This window comes from Brassica napus, chromosome C9 (assembly GCF_020379485.1).
Source record: "Brassica napus cultivar Da-Ae chromosome C9, Da-Ae, whole genome shotgun sequence".
NCBI lineage: Eukaryota > Viridiplantae > Streptophyta > Magnoliopsida > Brassicales > Brassicaceae > Brassica > Brassica napus.
The window spans coordinates 41,202,851-41,221,666 of NC_063452.1; the positions used below are offsets into that span (position 1 = coordinate 41,202,851).

Here is an 18,816-nt window from a genome sequence, read left to right on the forward strand (position 1 = left end):
ACTCCAGTGACTGGATTAAGATGTGATTTTGGAGCTGACTGGGATTAAGAGATCTAAGGACGTTGCAGGCAAAAAAAACTGAGACATACCCTTGCTTGCAGTCTCCGTACAGAGAATATTGTTCAAGAAGGGAAGCCATGAAAGAAAGCATATTACGGAGATCATATTTAATTGTTTAGCTAAGAAAACTAAATAATAAAAATGGTGGTTAATTCTTTTGTACAATTTATGGTTCTAATTGGTAATTATGTTGAAGTAAAAAAATTACCACAGATTCTTTGTTTCTCGTAATTTATACCAGTTATAAGTTAAATTTTTGGACAGGCTATTAACAGATGGTACTACTATTTTCCTTTAAATTCTTCATGGAACCGAAATAAGAAAGAGTACTCAATAAGAAAAACATAAATTAAAAAAAAGTACATATATTTTATAATTGCATTACTGTAAAAAGAGTTGAGCATAATTAAAGATTAAGAATAATAGTTAAAACTTTATTAGATTAGAGTGTATACAATCTTTCTCGTTCCTTTCAAGTTTTATTTTGGTAGTAGTTGAAAATTATAGTTATAGAGATGCCCGTCAGAAAATTTTAAGACTGCATATACTTGTATGAACTTATAATCTTTCATGTGACAATGATTTGACCAGGGAGTCACTTCTTCTCACCGTGCCTGGCTTCTTTCTTCTTCTTCCTGCCAGCTCCAACTTCTTTCTTCTTCTAGCCACCCTCTGTTTTCTTCTCTCCAACTTCCCTTCCTTCTTTGTCTCTTTCTCCTGCAGCCGAGACTTCTTTCTTTAAGGCGGGAGGGGTGGCACAGTCTTTGACCAGAAGAAGAGATTGATGGTTCATTGAGTTTTTGGCCAGTAAAAGCACAAGTTCTTTAACATCCATTGTTCCTTTGACAGTACCATGTCTTTGGCTGCATCAATAGCCACCGTTTCAACCCCTAGCTCAAATATGTAATATATATTTATTAGCATTAGAAGTTACTTTTAGCTTTAACTTGGATTAGAATAATGTTAAATAGTGATGCTTCCTTTCATGAGCACAATTCCTCTACATATTCAGACAGAGAGACTCACTCATCAACTTGGTTCGAAAAAGCGAGAGTTTTTGTCGCCATGGCGCTAAGGCGCCCAAGGCGATGCCCTCAACGCTTAGGGACACCCTTGCCAGGCGAGGTACATAGATCCCTAGCTTTTCTCGCTTTTTCCTCGCTTTTGCAATATCCATAGAGCGCTAAAAGCGGCGTTTAGTTGTGCCTACACAAAAAAAGAAGATTTGCTTAAAAATGTACACTTAACAAAACGGTTTTGTCAGAATATTTAGTATATCTAAAAGTATATACTCTTCCCACGTATTAGGCGTGTAGAGGAGGGTATTCACAACCCCACTAATGATGAAGATGATGCTTTCGTCCATGATGATGTGGACCTGACTTGGACTTTGGTGAGTGAAGCAGCCGGAGCTGAAGAACCAAGCTATGGTACTAGAGGAGCGAAGACTCCTCATTCAGCTAAGAACAACAAAGGGAAAGGAATAGCTACTTCTTCAACTCAGAGCAAGCGCTATGGTACATCAGCTCCTCATTTGGAATTGGTTGATGAAGATGATGACGTTGAAGAAGAGTTAGGAAAGGAAGATGGTAGCTTCTGGAAGGATTTGGAATTGGAGTATGAGGAGAGTGGTTCTGAATCTGAGTAGAGATTCTACTCGGATTGGTGTTTTTATTTGCTTTTGATTTGGTGTTTTATTTGCTTTTGAATTTGGTGTTTGCATTTGGTATTTTCAGTGTTTTGCTATTTGAACCTTTCTGTTTTATTATATGAAGTTGGTGTTTTTTATTTCTTACTTGTCTTTCTTAAGTTTTACGTAATATACTAATATATATATATATATATATATAAAAGTGGTTTTGCAGGTTACCTTGTTCTGTTGCAGGTAGACAAAGCGCTCGCTTTGTACCGCCATGGCGCTAGGCGCTAAGCTCCCACCTCTTCGCTTCTTGTCAACACCACTGTCCAAACTAAAATTAAGCAGATAAGGAAGCCAATTAATATAGATCTCTTACATTTTCTGACGGACGATTCCTTCTGCATGAAAAGGATCCAGCAAAAGGTTTTTTCCTTCCATTTTCTATGGTCAATAGAAACAGAACAATAAGAAAAAATTACCTTGAAGTTTAAACGGGGAACTTGAAGAAGTAGTATAAGTGAGTACCAGATGTTGGGGTTGTCAAAGAGGATTGTTAACTTTTGCTTGTCCAGGCTAATAGTTTTAGATTGTCCTTCAGTCACTCATGAGGGAGTGAGGAAAGTTTCCACCTTGTGATGCTCATAAATAACTCACTGTGGAGACATAACGTGTAATCTTAGGCATATATCCTAGAAGAGAAGAACTAAACACAAATTTCAAGTCAGAGAAAGGCTTGATCACAACTTTGGAGAATAGAAAAGGAAAAGAATCAGACCTTACATGGAGCTAGATCCTTGTTCTATTGGCAATAGAAGTTTCATATTGTAAGAAGAACATTCTTTTCTTGTTTGAGTTGTTCTCGCTAGCCATAGGTTCATGGTTGGCTCTCTTCACACGAAGTCTCGTAAACCTGTTCACAGCCTTATCCTTTCTACAAACATAGAGAAGTATAAAACATTAATGATTGATCCTACAATCATGACTTGAAGCACCATTAGAGCTGATATTCTACCTGCCTGAATCCACCTTTGTATCTCAGTCCATTTATTCCCAAACACTCGTTGTGCTTAAAAATCACACATAAGTTCAAATGTCACATATAAACCCAAACACCAAATCTGGAATCTTATCTATGTAAGATAAAGTTTGTAAGTGAATTATATACCTCGCACACAAAAGCATAGTTCTTCAGAAGACCAATCACTTGAAATCTGAAACAGTTCTAGCACAACAACACATAAATCTTTTACCTACAGGAAACAGATTGACCAACCTTCTTCACAATCTCTCCATCAACGGGAACTGAGTTTTTTTACAGGAGATTCTCGATGGATCGACAAAGGTGAGAGACGTCACAAGGTAAGAACCTGGATGATGATGATTCAGCGGTGAAGGAACTTCGACCATGACTGAGCTTTTACCGGAGGAATTGCATTTTTTATTTGACGGTCGCGGAGTAGAAGAAGAGATCGTGCAGATAGGTTTAGACTAAAGTGTCGATGGATGTAACTTCTTCAGAGTATGTTTTGATTTTGGGTGGATTTAGTTTTGTACATAGAAATTTATATAGGAGAAGGATCAAGGGAAAGTGGATAGAACATTGAAGAATGGTTGATAAAGTTTGGCAAAGCAAGCAAATCTATACATCGGAGAAGATGAAGTGGAAAAGTTGGAGGAGAAACTCAAGCGTGAAACGATAAAAGCTTATCCCTATGTTCTCTACCTGGGCTGGAATGGGCCAGAGTGATAATTTTCATATTTTCATAAAACCCATACGAAAAGAAAAAGGGCCGAGACTCGCTTTTGGACATTGCGTGTCTGACGTGGCGAAAAGCTCTTTTCCAATTGGTCGATTTTTTAATCTGACGTGGACACACTCTCTACTCCTCATATAACCCTTTTAATATAGTATAGATTTTTAGATTTATAGTTATATTTGTATAATTTATATTTCCTCATATAGGAATAGCATATATTATGTTTATGTAATTATATGAATGCTTAGATAACTGATTATCTCTCTCTTTTTGATTACATGTCTATCTCTCTTTTTATCGCTCATTTTGTTTCTCTTTGTATATACCATATAAAAATTCAAAAATATTTTAATTTCAAAATTTTCATTAAAAAAAACTTGAAGACTTAAAAATTTAATTTTGAAATTTGCAATGAATATTCAAGAACGGTTATAAATTATTAAAACTATTAAAAATCTCACATTAAAAGTTTTGTTATCACGAATATACAATTTTTGTTATAGAAGATAAATATAATCATAAAACCATATGATTACTAAGTTTTATTTAATAGATATCCATATTAAATATATGTAAAAATCATTTAAATTTATTTAAATCCATACAAAATATATAATAGTGATTGTTTAGATTTATTATCATAAATAAATAAATAAAATTGATTGCTTTGACAACAATTTAATTGTATACGTAATAGTTAATTGTTTTTCAATTATTGATTATTTTGTTAGTTTTAGAATATGTAAAACGTAAAATAAATAGTAGTACATAAAAATAATTTTTATATACAATGTTCATTCCGCGCAAGATGCAGATCTTAAATTAGTAGCAAAATATAATATATCAATTATTTATTATTATTACGTAATGATGAAGCATCATGTATCAAAGAAAACGCACAGAAATCATATTATATGCAAGACTCAACATTAAACTTTTCTAGTCACCATTTAGTTATTCCAAACAATGCATTCCTAGCCGACCCTGTCAATTATTTATAGTTTAGTAATGGTCTTGTTTCCATCCAACACATTTTAAAGCTTTACAATTCACATATAAAATAAATATGCATGGTCTTGTGTCCATCCAACACATTTTAAAGCTTTACAATTCACATATAAAATAAATATGCATGTTCTTTTGTGTATATATATTAATAATAGGAGTCCCAACTAATATTGGAAGTCATGGTCCAGTTATATGTATCATCAACAACCTCTCTTACCGTAATGAGAGAGAGGTTAAACCATTGCAAGTAATTGTTGTTCTGGTCACCAAATTGATGTGATATTGGAGTAATCTTTGAGATATCGAAGGAGAGAGTGAGATTTTCTGAGTTGGAGTTGATTAAAGAAGCTTTTGACAATAAACGGGGGCCAAGGTTTAGAATCAATGATTTTGGATCATTTTATTCATTGGTGTAAAATGTGAAGGAGCAGCTGCAAATTTTTGTTCATGTATATTTTTTTTAAGCACGAGTGGATGACTAATGTCTGCATAGTTTTCAATGTATCAGACTAATATAACGCACTAAGTTGTTTGATTTTGATTGAGTAATGAATGGAACGAAAAAAAATTGAGGTCCACTTAACGATAGTGTTTTTAAAGAGAAAAGTGGCTAGATAGTTGCAAAAACAGTTTGGTGTATATGAAGACCAATTGTGATTACAGTGATATATATGATAGATTGTGGAACTCACACGGAAGATGAACGCATGGTATAGTTAGTTGATTATAATTAGAAGATAGCAACTAGGCACAAACCTAATGGTGAAAGACCATGATGTTGAATACGATTCTAATAAAAATACTAAAAGAAATCAAATAATTAAAATTAATTATGAAAACTAAATGAAAATGTGGAAACAAAAAAACTATATATTTCTAAAGCAAATTAGACAAATTTTATCAAAAAAGAAAAAACAGGTAGTTTTTATTTCTTGCTTATAAATATAATAATTAATTTACATATTTATATAAATTTCATAAAATATACTTAAAAGGATTTCAATCAAATTATAATAGTCAGATAGCTAGAGAATCTTTGTTTTTTTTGGGTCAAACTAGTAATAAAAAAATCTAAAAGTTAATTAAACCAAGATTGCATGCTATATTTAGTTAGACTGGTAAATTTAATTTTGAAATAGACCAAGGAAAAAGTTGGTTTATACATTGGTTTATACTTTCTTGAGATAGATGATAAATAAAATGGAAACTCAATAATTTTCAAGTCATTAAAATTAAATAAATAAAATATAACAATTATTTAACTTAAAAACTTAAATAATCCAAAATAAAAATCTTAAATAAAAACTAATGTTTAATTAATTTCTAACTCATACACATTACATCTATAATTTTGAATAAAAAAACACACAACAAACTATGAGTTCTAACATTTAAAATTTATTAGGTAAAAAACATTTGATAGAAATAGTTTTAAATTTTATTAAAAAAAATCTAATGTATATATGTAAATATATATTCAAATAGAAACCGTAATAGAAAAATAATTAAAATTGTGGCAAACCCCAAGTACGAATAATATAAAGAGTTTAAAAAAAAGATATCTCCCAATACATTAAAAGAGAAGTCACTTTAGTGATTTCTGCTGAGGTGACACTCATATAGTGCTTCTCAGGAAAAATGTTATAATTCTATTGGCTAGTTTTTTTGAATTTTTCTTTTTCATTTATTTTAATCAATCGCTTATGTAGACAAACCCAAAACTATTGTCGATTTCGTTAAGCCCATATATAGCTAGGGGATAATAATTATCGATTTAGTTTAGCCTTGGGTACCTGTTCGGGTTCGGGTCTGGTATTTCGGATTTTTGGGTATTTTAGTATAGAGGTGTAGAACCCGTTCGGGTATTTCTGTACTTCGGGTCGGGTTCGGATATTTTTAGTTCGGATTCGGTTATTTCGAATCTGGTTCGGATATTTAGATTTTGAAAAAAAAAATTAAAATTTTCATTTCTCAAGTTTCTTATATTTAAAAATATAACTTTCAGTTAACTAATTTTTTTTTATTTTTAATAGATTGAATAGTTAATAGATTTGGACATAACATTTTAAAACTAAAAAGACATTAATTTAGTTATTTTTTTAAAATTTCGGATGTAACTTTTTGTTAATTTTTTAAATAAAAAACTTGACATACATTTTAAGTGAGTAGCAAATCATTTTTTTCATAATTGTATGTATATCATATGAACTTAAAGTATGTGTAGTATCAATATAAATATTTTATATAAAATGAGAGATATAAACTAGAAATATAAGATTAATTTTCATAATTGTATGTATTTCATATGAACTTAAAGTATGTGTAGTATCAATATAAATATTTTATATAAAATGAGAGATGTAAAGTAGAAATATAAGGTTAATTATACATATGTTCGGTTATCTTCGGATATCCATTCGGGTTCGGGTATTATCTGTTCGGGTTCGGGTATCCAATCTCTCCTTATTCAATACCCGTTCGGGTATTTTGCTACTTCGGTTCGGAAAACAGTTCGGGTTTTTCGGATCGAGTTCGGGTGCCACTTCGGATATCGGGTAAAGTGCCCACCCCTACTAATTAGGTTGTTTGTTTTTAATAACTTACCTTTCTAATATGGATTACTAGCGCAAGTTGAAATCATTAAATATGCAAATAACTTATTGACAAAATTTGTTTTTAATAACTTACCTTTCTAATATAGATTACTTGCGCAAGTTGAAATCATTAAATATGCAAATCACTTATTCACAATATGGATTACTTGCGCAAGTTGAAATCATTAAATTTTATCGATTTAGTTTACCCTTGGGCAAGATTTAGAATTAAGACAAATATTAAAAATTTTCCTTATTATTCAAACGGTAAACTTGCGCATGTTGATATCATATTTATTATATTGGTTACAAAATATTTTAATGTTTCTAATTAGATTGTTTGTTTTTAATAACTTATCTTTCTAATATGGATTACTTGCGCAAGTTAAAATCATATCATATGCAAATCATTTTTTGACAATACACATTTAATATCTTTCTTTAAAAGATTTTATTATTTATCGTGCAAAATATTAAAATCATTAATATGAGAATAAATCGACTGTATATATATAGGAGACACCCAAAGTCTTAAAATACAAACATTCTCTTTTCATTCTTTAAAGTATTATTCACAAATCTCTCCTCTCATACTATTAAGGTATTACGACAATGCTGCTTGTGTGCTAAGAAAAATGTGTTTAGACGCAAAGGCTCCTCATCTTTAGAACCCTGAACTCAACTCTTTGTGTCTTGTCTCCAAAAAGCATCTCTGGTCTATCTTTTCCATGTGTTGAATACTGGTAACGACAATATGGTCTTCCTTTTTTTATATGTAGACCAGGTCGTGATAGTGATAGTGATCCAGAAAATCTTGATTGAACATGCTGAGAAGCTTCGGCAAGTTAAAGCAGTTCTTGAAGAGGTTCTTTAGTATTTTCTCTCTCTTTGTTGAATATTGTCCGGGAAAGTATTACATAGTATCATTTAGTAATATTATCTTATATCATTTTTTTTTTGTTAGAATATACTATCTTATAAGTAAGCTAGCATTATGCATTTTTTATTTAATTCATGGGGTCATTTTCTCACAGCAGAGAACCTTTTGGAATGGCGCAGGGAGGAAATTTCTCAGGGATATACATGAAGGTTCAACTGAAGCCGCTGAAGTGGGATGGTGAAGGCGAAGAATGAAGACTTGTAGAGGCCCTTATGATTCTTAAATACGGCGGTGTTCTAACTCACGCTGGTAGAAAACATGTGTTTACATACTTTACCATTTAATTTGTCATTGTTATATATATATATATATATATGTTTTCCAAATATGGAAGAATTGTTTAACTTATTGACGTTTAACATCACTTGCCATATAATCTAAAGAATATTACAAATAACAATTTACGGAAACTATTCTCGAAATTATTGAAAGACTAATAATGTTTTATTTATTACTTTTAATATTTATAACCTATAAAATAAAATGAACGAAATTTTATATAAGATAATTATAATAGTTTTATCCTCTACTTGATGAACTGTGTTCGAATATAATTATATAATAACTATTTTAAATATTACAAAATCCAAAAATGTTTATTAATATTATTTTTAAATTATTTATCGTTGTTTAAAGAATAAATTTATCATAATTTAAAAATAATTTATAAAATGCTTACAAAATGCAAGGCAAAGTTGCACTTTCAAGAGTTAAGTCGAGATCTGTATTAAAAATCCTAAGAACTGGTAAAGAAGGGAAGCCGAAGACAAAAACATTGAATGCTGTCTACAAACAAATTTTTCAGAATATTCCGTAGTCGTGGTACGTAATTTTAATCTATTTTTTTTTCAAATACAAATTTTAAAATATATAAATTGTTACAATTATTTATTTTTTGTATTTGCCAGATGGGTTGTGATGAGTTAGGAGACCGATGACGGTATGCCAATTTAATATTATTTCATGTTCAATAAAATTTATAAATTTATAAATCTATCAAATAATGTTAACCCGTCAAATTGCTTACAAAATTTATTTAATTTTTTGCACGTTTCTAATTGAATTTGCTTTCTTTATCGAGAAATGTACTTCATAATTTATATTATTTATGGATAATATTTTGATTTTTTTATATTTTCTTTTAATATGTGTACATAAATGTTTGTTTATTATTTATGGAAAAATAATATTATTCACCTAAATAAAGAATTACGACACATATACAATCCTCCTATACATTAAAAGAGAAGTCACTTTAGTGATTTCTGCAGACATGTCATTATAATAGAGCTTCTTAGAAAAATTGTTATAATTCTATTGGTCGATTTTTTTGAATTTTATTTTTCATTTATTTTAATCAATCGCTTATGTAGACAAGCCCAAAACTATTGTCGATTTCGTTAAGCCCATATATAGCTAGGGGATAATAATTATCGATTTAGTTTAGCATTGAGCAAGATTTAGAACTAAGACAAATATTAAAAACTTTCCTTATTATTCAAACAGTAAACTTGCGCATGTTGATATCATATTAATTACATTTGCTTAGAAAATATTATAATGTTTCTAATTAGTAGGGGTGGGCGTTCGGGTACCCGTTCGGGTTCGGGTCGGGTATTTTGGATTTTCGAGTATTTCGGTATAGAGGTGTAGAACCCGTTCGGGTATTTCTGTACTTCGGGTTAGGTTCGGGTATTTTTAGTTTGGATTCGGTTATTTCAGATCGGGTTCGGATATTTAGATTTTGAAAAAAAAATTTTAAATTTTCATTTCTCAAGTTTCTTATATTTAAAAATATAACTTTCAGTTAACTATTTTTTTATTTTTAATAGATTGAATGGTTAATAGATTTAGACATAAAAATTTAAAACTAAAAAGGCATTAATTTAGTTATTTTTTAAAAAAATTTGGATGTAATTTTTTGTTAATTTTTTAAATAAAAAACTTGACATGCATTTTCGGATCGGGTTCGGGTGCCACTTCGGATATCGGGTAAAGTGCCCATCCCTACTAATTAGGTTGTTTGTTTTTAATAACTTACATTTCTAATATGGATTACTTGTGCAAGTTGAAATCATTAAATATGCAAATAACTTATTGACAAAATTTGTTTTTAATAACTTACATTTCTAATATGGATTACTTGCGCAAGTTGAAATCATTAAATATGCAAATCACTTATTTACAATATGGATTATTTGCGCAAGTTGAAATCATTAAATATTATCGATTTAGTTTACCTTTGGGCAAGATTTAGAATTAAGACAAATATTAAAAACTTTCCTTATTATTCAAACGGTAAACTTACGCATGTAGATATCATATTTATTACATTGCTTACAAAATATTTTAATGTTTCTAATTAGGTTGTTTGTTTTTAATAACTTACCTTTCTAATATGGATTACTTGCGCAAGTTAAAATCATATCATATGCAAATCATTTTTTGACAATACACATTTAATATCTTTCTTTAAACAATTTCATTATTTATTGTGCAAAATATTGTGCGTCATTAATATGAGAAATAAATCGACTGTATATATATATGAGACACCCAAGGTTTTAAAATACAAACATTCTCTTTTCATTCTTTAAAGTATTATTCACAAACCTCTCCTCTCATACTATTAAGGTATTACGACGATGCTGCTTGTGTGCTAAGAAAAATGTGTTTAGACGCAAATGTTCCTCATCTTTAATCGACTGTGCCACCCACTTTACCTTGGAAGTATTATATGCTACTTGATGAATCGACTCTGCCATCCACTTTCATCGACTCTGCCACCCACTTTACCTTGGAAGTATTATAGAAAGATTAATAATGTTTTATTTATTACTTTTAATATTTATAAACTATAAAATACAATGAACAAAATTTTATATAAGATAATTATAATAGTTTTATACTCTACTTGATGAATTGTGTTCGAATATAATTATATAATAACTATTTTAAATATTACAAAATCCAAAAATGTTTATTAATATTATTTTTAAATTATTTATCGTTGTTTAAAGAATAAATTTATCATAATTTTAAAATAATTTATAAAATGCTTACAAAATGCAAGGCAAAGTTGCACTTTCAAGAGTTAAGTCGAGATCTGGATTAAAAATCCTAATAACTGGTAAAGAAGGGAAGCCGCAGACAAAAATATTAAATGTTGTCTACAAACAAGTTTTTCAGAATATTTCGTAGTCACGGTACGTAATTTTAATCTACTTTTTTTTTCAAATACAAATTTTAAAATGAATAAACTGTTGCAATTATTTATTTTTTGTATTTTCTAGATGGATTGTGATGAGTTAGGAGACCGATGACGGTATGTCAATTTAATATTATTTTATGTTCAATAAAATTTAGAAATTTATAAATCTATCAAATAATGTTAACCCGTCAAATTGCTTACAAAATTTATTTAATTTTTTGCAAGTTTCTAATTGAATTTGCTTTTTTATCGAGAAATGTACTTCATAATTTATATTATTTATGGATAATATTTTGATTTTTATTATATTTTCTTTTAATATGTCTACATAAATGTTTGTTTATTATTTATGGAAAAATAATATTATTCACCTAAAATAAAGAATTATGAAACATATACAATACAATTCTAATTAATGATAATATAAAATCTGTTACTTCTAAAACTATACACTATTTATTCCATTTTTTGAATGAAAGTTTCTTCGTAAACACACAAAATATTTTGTGACGTTGCAATTATACATACACACAATATCTGCCTCTTCATACTGACGTTAGTGTATTCCCTCTCGTGAGGTACGGGCCGAGAGAGAACACAGGGTGCGCACCGATCATGTTCTTATGCCCGCACAGGGTGCGGACCGGTCACCTAGTATAAGTTTAAATGGAAAGAGTATCAATAGAGTTAATTTTGTAGAAATTATACATAATTCACCCAAAATATTGATATAAACAGATAGGCCCATGAGCGCAACAAGCACAAGCAAGAGACGTTTGCTGTTCTGTACTGAGTTGATAACTCTGAATGTGCATACGAGTAAGAAAGTTCACACACATAAAGGAATCCTCTCATTTATTAAAGGTTTTTTTGCTCAGCCAGCCCCTAACCATGTCATATTGGGTTAAGCTGTGAAACTATAGAGTAGGAATCCTTTCTGTGTGTTTCTTAGGATTAGCCCATAGTCCAGGAACGTCCTCATCGTCCGAATCACTTTCGACCGAGTCACTCTCAACCGAACCACTTTCCACTGAATCAGTTTCGTCCAAATTACTTTCATCAGACGAGCTAGTTATCCCCAGTAAATAGTTAACAACCTGTTAAGAAACAAAACCACCAAAAAGCATATAAGATAATTTGTCCTACAAGTAACAAAAAACAGACAAAGAGAAGTAACAAAGTTTTAAATGAGGAAAAAGCTTATACCTGGTGAGTTAAAATGCGGTCCAGTACTCCTTGCCTGATTCAAACTGACATTGTTTCTTCGGACATCTAAAGTTGTCATGCCAAACAAGGGTGTCACAGTAACTGCAATATCCGCGACCAGATCTTAACTTCTTTGATAAATTATACACTGCAAGGTTACGCAAACCAAATGAATACTTTACAAATTTAAAGCAGTAATATACGAAAGAAAGAAGATAAAACCATGCACAAAAGAAGCCCGTACCAATGCATTCGTTCTTAAAGGCAGGGCCGGCTTAGGAGGCAGTGCAATGGGGCGTGGGCCCAGGGCCCAACTCTTTTTTAGAGTAATTAGTATTAAAAAGGGACTAATTTTTTCAAATTATCCAAAATATATATAAAACAAAAAATTTGAAAATCACTTTGCCCAAGGGCCCACATTTTCTTTGAGCCGGCCCTGCTTAAAGGCTTCTCTCCAGTCAAAACCGGGATGAATATGAGTCAAGACGTCGTGACTGAAGTGAAGATTAAAAAGTGATCGCCACAGAGAGCCTTCATGCGTTGCTAGGTTCCATGAGCTACAAACATCACATATAAGTAAGAAGAAGAAGAAGAACAAAGCAAGCAAAAGAATCTGCAACGTGCAAATATACTACAGGACAAAGTAGTAGTACCGAGAGACTTGAGATGAGGAAATTAAGGATGATACATCAAGGAGACTGAAAATGTGAACAAGGACATCTTGTGGTAGTGAAGGTGTATCTGAAAAAAAAAGATTATCTCGGGCATTTTTCTTTAAATGACTAAGAGGTTCTAGATCCGAAAGCCCATACAACTTTTTTTTAAGCCCATACAACTCCATATACCCAGACAATGTTAAATTAATTATTCTACTAAGACAAATTTAACATGGTCAGATCCGAATCCAAGAGTTTTAGGGCCAATAGGCAAACTACTCGTTGGAGCGCTATTAAAGAGGAGATTCCCAGAAAGATAACTAGAAAACATACCTATATTTTCCTCATGGCTCTTAGTTCGTCTCTTAAGGGCTTGCTTAAATTGTACAATGGCTAAGTTCTTCTTCTGTTTTGGAAATGCTGATTTCACGCTCTTCACAAGAAGGTTAGCGGCTGAAACAGCAGCTGTTGTGTTCATCCTAAATGAGAAAAACATATATAAATATAGAAACTGAAACTGTTGAGCAACACATCGGCAAAATAATTACTAGAATCTCTCAAACATTTTATATTAATATAACTAATTACTGTAATCAAATTTAAAATATCAGAAAAGGTGGATCAATCATAGACTGACACATTGCAGATGAAACATAGATTTCATAAAACATCGACGTCGACTAAGAATCAAAGGTATTTGTGCTAATACAAATAAGCTGCTCTTGATGAGTATCATCACATTAAAGGTTAAAAACTTGCCTTTTACGTTTACATTATCGCATTTATATTCAAGAAAACAGAACATTTGGCATCTTTAACAAAAAAAATCATTCTGAAAAAAATGCAAAAGAATCAGTGAAGTCATTTGAAGAACCAAACCCCAACACACACTAGTCTTAATCCTCTGCTTAATGATTGGCTGCTAGAACCAAACAAAGTTCCCAACTTTGGTTTTATTTTCAAGATTTCTCCAGCAACATATAGAGGAACCATAAGATTGAACCATCGTGCAGCACAAAGAAAAGTTGTTAAAGTATTTGTATTTATATATATTCACGAAAGATAAAACATTCTACCCATTTAAACAAAACATGTCTTTTTACAAATTGTGTATGAAAATAACCAAAGAATCTAAGCTAATCTCAACGATTCAGTTACCATTAGACTCAATCCTCCACTTGAGGGTTGGCTGAAAGTTTCTAACTTTGCTATTTACAAGCCATGAGAAAAACTTACTCGGGAAGAAGACGAAAAGCGGAGAGACAATCTTGGAAGATGAAGGCTTTGACATCTTTGGGTAAACGAGAGTAACCAAGATCTATCATGGAGATCAGTTCATTGCAAGCATATGTGTAGCGATGATGATCGGAGAGGCCATCTCCTACCATTAGGTTTTGGTATCTCATCATATTCAAATATGTATGTTGTTGACTCCGCGTCTCCTCTAGGTTTTGATCTATTCGAGTTTCTGTTTGTGGCTACTACTTTTTCTGTATTCTCATACCAACAACTCAATGTTGAAAACTGGACATTTGTTTATATACGCAATCTTAACACATAATTTAAAAGAAACCTTTAGACCTTTTTTCTGACAACAAGAAATTAAAAAAGAAAAACTAGTATAACTTTTGATATACGCGTTCTTCTTAAATCAATTTCTAGATTAACATTTCCGAATTAAAAAAACTTAGCTTTCAGAAAGACCAATAAAGACTAAGAAAAGGTCAAAAAAGAAAACACTAAGAAGCCAATCATATTTGACTATATAAATAAAGATATAAAGAAAGACTAGCAGGTCTTCTGTAAAGAGGTGAAGCATGTCATTCCAAAATACTAAATTATTGATTTGATAAATAAAAGTGTTGCCAGGATAGACGCATACGAAAATATTTTCGGGATAATGCAGAAAAGAAGTAGTGGAACTGGTCAGGCCTTCGGTGGACTAGCCCTGTCCAATTCATTTTGAACAGATTATGGACGTGCTCTGGACAAAAATCACATGGACAATATGTATCTATAGGCCTTCCAAACATATGTTTGCATGATTTTGAGAAGAAAACATATAGTTTTATAGTTTTGGCGGGAAATACGGTTTTGGAGAAAACATAATTTTACCATTTTAGCAAGAAAATATAGTTTCACGATTTTGGCGGGAGAAAATATAATTTTAAGTTTGACGGAAAAACATAATTTTACACTTTTGGCAGAAAAAATAGTTTTACGGTTTTGACGGGAAAACATAATTTTACGGGTTTGATAGGAAAACATAATTTTAGGCTTTGACAAAAAAACGTAATTTTCGATTTTGGAACATATTTTTTGGTTTCGGTGAAAAACATATTTTTTTTTTGGTTTTGATGTGAAAACATAATTCTACGGTTTTAGTGGGAAAATAGTTTTACGGTTTTAGCGGGAAAAAAATAGTTTTACTGTTTTGGCAAAAAACATAATTTTACTATTTTGGAGGGAAAACATAATTTTACGCTTTTGGCAGAACAAGTAGTTTTACGATTTTGATGGAAAACGTAACTTTACGGATTTGACAAGTAAACATAATTTTTGGCTTTGACGAAAAAACATAAGTTTCAATTTTGGCGGAAAACATATTTTTTTTGTTTTGGTGAAAAACATAATTTTTGGTTTGATGTGAAAACATAATTTCACGATTTTAGTTGGAAAAAGTAGTTTTACAGTTTTGACGGAAAAACATAATTTTACTGTTTTGGCGGGAAAGCATAATTTTGACGAGAAAACATAATTTTCAGTTTGGCGCAAAAACGTAATTTTTGGTTTTGGTGGAAAAAATATTTTTTTTTGTAGGAAAATGCAATTTTTCGTTTTGACGGAAAACTGTAGTTTTTTTGGTTTTGGCGGAAAAACATAGTTTTATAATTTTTCAAGAAAATATAGGTTTATAATGTTGGAGAAAAAAATGTAATTTCAAAGTATTTGAGGGAAAAAGACTATAGATCAATAATTAAAAATATAATTATAAATACTACCAGGCGGCCACTGGTGTTGGATTTTTTTTGGACCATTTTCCTTTCGGACCAACTATAATACCCAAAACTAAAATGATTTATCTGAACAAGCCCAATTAGGCGATACACAGACCATTTGACGGCTCTACTAGGAATCTTTGACTTGAAAGTCTTTCTCTATTATATGTTGAATCTGAAGCATTGATATGGGCACAGAGTGTGCATGATAGGGGTCGATGAACTATTTCCCCACGAGAACTATAGTATATCATAAAAAATGTTTCTAAACTATGATCCCATACTATATATCCGAGTTAAAAGTATAAAACTTATTTCTCCAGAGAACAAAAGTTAAATATGTATTTCTCCCTAGAACTTAAAATTCAAAACCTCTAAACTAAACCGAAAGTTTTATAAACCCGATTTTAAACTATTATTAGACCTGATTGAAATCTAATTACATATGTTAACCATGAGTTACTAACCCATACCCGAGAAAATAATTCTCCTCGATTCGGATCCTTCAGCCAACTACTAGCTCTAGCTCCTCTCACTTTCGCTGAACACAAAGTCGTGCTTATGATATAAAGAAAAAGACATTTGCGTTAGGTCTCTAAAAGATATATAGTTTTTAGAGCACTACCAACGGGAAATATCTTCCCAAGAAGTTCTTAAAATATTAAGTCAATTAATAATTAAATTTTAAATGACAAAATTAATGTGAACTAATAAAAATGCAACACATGTAAAAAATATCCTGTTTTTTTTGTTGAAGTCCTTAACCAACAACCCATCGCTTCTCTCTTTCTACTTTTTTTAATTTTTTTAAATATTTTTTAATAATAGAAAACTGTGTTCATACCCTCGTTGGGTTGCCCTTAGACCATCTCCAATTGGAACACTATTTTTCTTCTATATTTTACACTAAAATAGAGTAATTCTGTAATAGAGTTGAATTCGCTCCAATGGATTACTCTATAATAGAGTTACACTATAATAAAAGGAAATATAGAAGAATGTTGTTTTTTTACTCCAAATATAGAGTAAAAAGCAACATTTCTATATATTTCACTATATTATAATGTAATTCTATTATAAAGAAAACCATTGTAGTAAATCCAACTCTATAATAGAATTACTCTATTTTAATGTAAAATATAGAAGAAAAAATAGTTTTCTATTGGTGACGTTGGAGATGCTCTTAGGGCCTTAATATCAGTAAATTATTCATGTTGATGAGAAGGTAGTCTACGTGATTCTCATTTTTTGCTTGGAGTAAATTACTTTCCTAATTAATAAATAATTTTCAGTAGGCATGGACATTCGGGGTTCTATTCGGGTTTTGGTTTTTCGGGTTTATCAAAATCAGCCTCATTCGGGTTATATAAAAGTTCGGTTCGGGTTCTATCGGGTTCAGGTCGGGGTTAGTAAATCTTCAAAGAACCGGTATAACCCATTGTACTTTCGGGTTCGGGTTCCAATCGGTTCTTCAATTTAAAAATACCTGATTTGTACCTATTTTGTAAATGAAATCGGTTCTTTGGATTTAAAATACATGATTTGTACATATTTTAATAGCCAAAACATAAGTAAAATCGATTCAAAAATAAGAAAAAATATCAAACGTGATCATTCAAAATCAAGCGGAAGATAAACATAGTTAGTGATAGAAAAAAACCAGATAAATGAAATCATAAAACAAAAACTAAGTTTCATGGAAACATTATTCAATGAAAACAAAACCAAAATCTAAAAACTTCAGGCTTCAACCTCCCACCATCAACCTTCATCTGATAAATAATTATTTTAGAAGTTGAATAATAACTTAAAGTACTTTAGATACATATTAAGAATTAAGATCATATCTGGTAGAAGTTCTTTTTTGTGATTTTAAATGTTTCGGGTTCTATCAGATATCCATTTAGGTCCGGGTTCGGTTCAGATAATACCCATAACCCAAAATACCAAAAAACAAGATCCATTCGGTATTTGTGTCGGGTTCGGATCGGTTCGGATTCATTTTTATCGGATCGAGTTCAGTTCAGATTTTCGGGTTCGGTTTATTTGCCCAGCCCTAATTTTCAGATTAATTCTTTTTTTTTTGAATGATTTTAATATATGTTTTAAAGGCTTGATTTTTGGTTTTTTTTGGCCACAAATTGTTTTCTGAATTAGATATATTTTTGTTTATTAAAAAGTAGGTGTATGTAAAAAATAAGATCTATGTAAGAATATGAATTTTGTTTTATTTCATTTAAAGTTATTAAAATTTATTAAAATTATATAAATGCTTTTTTAATTTGCCTTGGGCCTAAAGTGCTCCTACGGCACTGACTGAACACGTAAGAAGAAATAACCGCCATAGCCCTCTTCTTTTGTGTCTCCGTCCACATCGTTGCAACAGATTTAATTGAAGAAGCTTGTCCATGCTCTAATGGATATCCGAATCAGTCAGACGACTCAGACGCCTCCGTATTCCCGTAACGGTTGAGCGGTACACAAAGTCGCCAATAGAGCAAAAGCTGCCAAACTCAAAATTCGGAAAGCACAAAGGGAATAGAGTCTCGAATTTGACGTTGATTTTTGTAACTATCTCCGAAAGTCTCAGGTCAAAAGAAACAGAGAGTGGTAGTTTTAAAAAAGACTACTGATATTAGTATTTGGTGAATTAATGAAGGAAAGAAGTATTTGAGTCGGATGTTTGAGTCAAATTCTTTGGCTTCTAAGAAGGATGTCGTTTCTGATCCTATTTCTGAGTACTACG

General features: G+C 31.0%; 1 long non-coding RNA gene and 1 pseudogene across 7 annotated transcripts; both read right to left on the reverse strand.

The window, feature by feature from the left end:
- Positions 1-466: 466 nt before the first annotated feature.
- Positions 467-3,720, reverse strand: LOC125593213. 7 transcript variants are annotated; one of them, XR_007329168.1, is made up of 8 exons: positions 3,067-3,720; positions 2,865-2,949; positions 2,712-2,765; positions 2,475-2,630; positions 2,225-2,402; positions 1,931-2,140; positions 1,087-1,266; positions 467-950 (listed from the first exon to the last, which is right to left on the reverse strand). It is a non-coding gene; the product is annotated as an uncharacterized LOC125593213 (long non-coding RNA). The 7 variants fall into 7 exon arrangements; XR_007329167.1 differs by having other exon boundaries at positions 1,931-2,008; positions 2,076-2,140; positions 2,865-3,715; XR_007329172.1 differs by having other exon boundaries at positions 1,931-2,008; positions 2,076-2,140; positions 2,225-2,352; positions 2,865-3,714.
- Positions 3,721-11,918: 8,198 nt separating this feature from the next.
- On the reverse strand, positions 11,919-15,019 carry LOC106416778 (annotated as a pseudogene).
- Positions 15,020-18,816: the final 3,797 nt, after the last annotated feature.